This window comes from Sabethes cyaneus, chromosome 1, assembly GCF_943734655.1.
Source record: "Sabethes cyaneus chromosome 1, idSabCyanKW18_F2, whole genome shotgun sequence".
Lineage (NCBI taxonomy): Eukaryota > Metazoa > Arthropoda > Insecta > Diptera > Culicidae > Sabethes > Sabethes cyaneus.
The window spans coordinates 23,379,214-23,383,223 of record NC_071353.1 but is presented as its reverse complement, the minus strand read 5'-3'; the positions used below and the strand labels follow the sequence as shown (position 1 = coordinate 23,383,223).

At 49.7% G+C, this 4,010-nt stretch overlaps 1 pseudogene; it reads right to left on the bottom strand.

Moving 5' to 3' along the window:
- Positions 1-795: 795 nt before the first annotated feature.
- LOC128745476 (40S ribosomal protein S10b-like) lies at positions 796-1,275 on the bottom strand (annotated as a pseudogene).
- Positions 1,276-4,010: the final 2,735 nt, after the last annotated feature.

Below are 4,010 nucleotides of genomic sequence, written 5' to 3'. Positions count from 1 at the left end.
TTCAGTTCCGCTCCAATGCCATTCTTTCCCGCTGCTTTGTTGTTCTTCAGCCGCTGGATGGCTTCTTAAACTTCGCTTATCGATGGGGGTGACACATCTCCGTTGCTTGCTACACCAATGAAGTCACTTTCTGCCCTATCAATGTCTTTCGCCTGCACGCCATTCAGGTGTTCATCGTAGCGCTTCCACGTTTCGATCACCGTACGGTCGTCTGTCAAGATACCTCCATTCGAGATTCGTTTAGTCTCTGATAGAACTTCCGTGTGTCGTGAAAGCGGTACAGCTGCTTGAGTTCTTCGCACTTCTTCACCTTCTGGTTCCTTCTACATAGCATTAGAACCCGCGCTGCGTTGTTCTCATTTAATATCTGCTAGTACTCCTCGGTAAATGATTCGTTACGTCGATTTGGTGCCACACGGCCTGGGACGTTCTCCGCTACGCTGTTAATACATGCACGACACATCAACCGTCCTCAAGAGGCCCTAATTCAGCTCACCCTCATCCAGCAATGTGGCTTCGAGAGATAACGCGTAGCTTTCAGCGAGATCCGGTTGCTTCAGTCGTGTTAGATTATACCGTGGTGGGCGCTGGTATCCCATGTTGGTCACAACAGTTTTTGACGTATCTCAACCATCACTAGATAGTGATTCGAATCAATATTAGCGCCTCAATAGGTTCTGATGCCGATGATGTCTAAAAAATATCGACCTTCTATCAGAACGTGGTCGATTTGTGATTCCGTCTGGTTGGGTGATCTCTAAGTCTAAGTCTTCAAGTCTAAGTCCAAGTCTCCTACTAACTGTGGCTTTGATGCACGTCCCACGTCCCATTCAATCCTCTACGGAATTCGAAATCTCCGGTTCCGGCAACGTCACTCCGTTTGTCCAGACCGCCGGCTTACTGTGTACGCTGAGAGCCTTGTCGGTCCTCACCGCCCTTCGGTCTTGCCCCGGAGTGTGATCCACCGGCGCGCTATGGTTCCGAGTGTGGCACTCGTTTCAGCATCGGCGGCACTATCTCCGGCGGCAAGTGCAGGTACGAACGCAGATACTCGATACCTTCGTTGGTCAGGTACCAGTAGTAGTGGCGCCAGGTGAACTGTACCTTCATGAAATTGTTCGACTTCAGCGACTGCATCGTCTTAATGACGTGCAGATTGGGGATGTTCTCCAGCTCCGGGTGCTTCGGAACGTAGAAATCCTTTTGTGTCACGTGGACTCCCTTCTTGAAGAGGTACTCATAATTGGCGACGCGATGGGCTTTTGGCATAAGCATCTCGCACGAAATGAGTTTCTACAATTCCGTGCGATTGCCGGAAAGAGAAAAGGCCAATTGTAACAACTTCCAAGTAAGTTACTACCCCTTCAAACTATAACAGCACGAGACCCTGACTTCGTCGCAAGGTCAGCGCGCTACTGGCCAAACTGGAGAGAATTAACTATAAAAATTTTAACATTGAAACGGTCAACTTCTTTGTAAGAATGTGTTTTATTGTTCGTATAGCGTAGAGTGGAGTGGTTCACGGATCGGTACTACTAACTGATTCCGTATTTCGGTTTATTGACGGTGACGGCGACTGTTCCTATTCTTGAGCAGCGAGCGCTCGCTGATCGTCGGTGCGGCTACTAGCGTCTCTCTGCCGGCTGGAAAAATGGCGTCGACTCTTAACGGATGGCAAATGCGTGCCCTGGAAAGGCCCTCCAGGTGGATTCTCTTTCAGGCGTTTCCTTCCTTGACGGAGATCGGTTGACGACGGGCAAGACCGGCTTCTTCCAGACCGAGAAGGGAATCCTCCTTTATGCTTAGGGCCGACAACCAAGGGTTAATGCCCTTCTTGACGGCTATGATCATGGGCGATCAGAGGACCGATCGCTGCTCCTTTACGGGATATGTAGGCGTCGACAACCGCCAGGTTCCCTGGGCCGAATCCGAGTCCATGTCCAAGTCCAAGGCCAAGGCCAAGGCCAAGGCCAAGGCCAACGCCAAGGCCAAGGCCAACGCCAAGGCCAAGGCCAAGGCCAAGGCCAAGGCCAAGGCCAAGGCCAAGGCCAAGGCCAAGGCCAAGGCCAAGGCCAAGGCCAAGGCCAAGGCCAAGGCCAAGGCCAAGGCCAAGGCCAAGGCCAAGGCCAAGGCCAAGGCCAAGGTCTTCAAGACCAAGTCTCTAAGGCCAAGTCGCCATGACCAAATCTCCAAGGCAAAGTCTTTAAATCCAAGTCTCCAAGTACAAGTCACCAAGTCCAAGTCTCCAAGGCCAAGTCTCCAAGTCCAAGTATCCAAGGCCAAGTCTACAAGTTCAAGTTCAAGTCTCCAAGGCCAAGTCTTCAATGCAAAGTCTCTAAGGCCAAGTATCTAAGTCCAAGTCTCCAAGTCCAAGCCTCCAAGTCCAAGTTCAAGGCTCCAAGGCCAAATCTTCAAGACCAGCTCTCTAAGGCCAAGTCTCCAAGTCCAAGTCACCAAGTCCAAGTCTCCAAGGCCAAGTCTCCAAGGCCAAGTCTTCAATGCCAAGTCTCCAAAGCCAAATCTCTAAGTCCAAGTCTCCAAGTCCAAGTTCAAGTCTCCAAGGTCAAATTTTCAAGTCCAAGTCTCCTAGTATTCAAGTCCAAGTCTACGAGTCCAAGTCTCCAAGTCCAAATCTCCAAGTCCAAGCCTCCAAGTCCAAATCTCCAAGTCTAAGTCTCCAAGTCCAAGTCTCCAAGTCCAAGTGTCCAAGTCCAAGTCTCCAAATCCAAGTCTCCAAGTCCAAGTTTTCAAGTCAAAGTCTCCAAGGCTAAGTGTTCAATGCCAAGTCTGCAAGGCCTAGTCTTTAAGTCCAAGTCTACAAGTCCAAGTCTCCAAGTCCAAGATTCCAAGTCCAAGTCTCCAAGTCCAAGTCTCCAAATCGAAGTCTCCAAGTCCAAGTCTTCAAGTCCAAGTCTTCAAGTCTGAGTCTTCAAGTCCAAGTCTTCAAGTCTGAGTCTTCAAGTCCAAGTCTTCAAGTCTAAGTCTCCAAGGCCAAGTCTTCAATGCCAAGTCTCCAAGGCCTAGTCTCTAAGTCCAAGTCCAAGTCCAAGTCCAAGTCCAAGTCCAAGTCCAAGTCCAAGTCCAAGTCCAAGTCCAAGTCCAAGTCCAAGTCCAAGTCCAAGTCCAAGTCCAAGTCCAAGTCCAAGTCCAAGTCCAAGTCCAAGTCCAAGTCCAAGTCCAAGTCCAAGTCCAAGTCCAAGTCCAAGTCCAAGTCCAGGTCCAGGTCCAGGTCCAAGTCCAAGTCCAAGTCCAAGTCCAAGTCCAAGTCCAAGTCCAAGTCCAAGTCCAAGTCCAAGTCCAAGTCCAAGTCCAAGTCCAAGTCCAAGTCCAAGTCCAAGTCCAAGTCCAAGTCCAAGTCCAAGTCCAAGTCCAAGTCCAAGTCCAAGTCCAAGTCCAAGTCCAAGTCCAAGTCCAAGTCCAAGTCCAAGTCCAAGTCCAAGTCCAAGTCCAAGTCCAAGTCCAAGTCCAAGTCCAAGTCCAAGTCCAAGTTCAGGTTCCAGTCCAAGTCCAAGTTCAGGTCCAAGTCCAAGTCCAAGTTCAAGTGCAAATCCAAGTCTTCAGGCTTAAATCCAAGTCCAAGTTTAAGTCCCAGTTCAAATCCGAATCCAAGTTTTCAAGCTCAAATCCAAGTCCAAGTTCATGTCCTAGTCCAAGTCCAAGTCCAAGTCCAAGTCCAAGTCCAAGTCCAAGTCCAAGTCCAAGTCCAAGTCCAAGTCCAAGTCCAAGTCCAAGTCCAAGTCCAAGTCCAAGTCCAAGTCCAAGTCCAAGTCCAAGTCCAAGTCCAAGTCCAAGTCCAAGTCCAAGTCCAAGTCCAAGTCCAAGTCCAAGTCCAAGTTCAGGTTCAAGTCCAAGTCCAAGTTCAGGTCCAAGTCCAAGTCCAAGTTCAAGTGCAAATCCAAGTCTTCAGGCTTAAATCCAAGTCCAAGTTCAAGTCCCAGTTCAAGTCCGAATCCAAGTTTTCAAGCTCAAATCCAAGTCCAAGTTCATGTCCTAGTCCAAGTCCAGCCCAA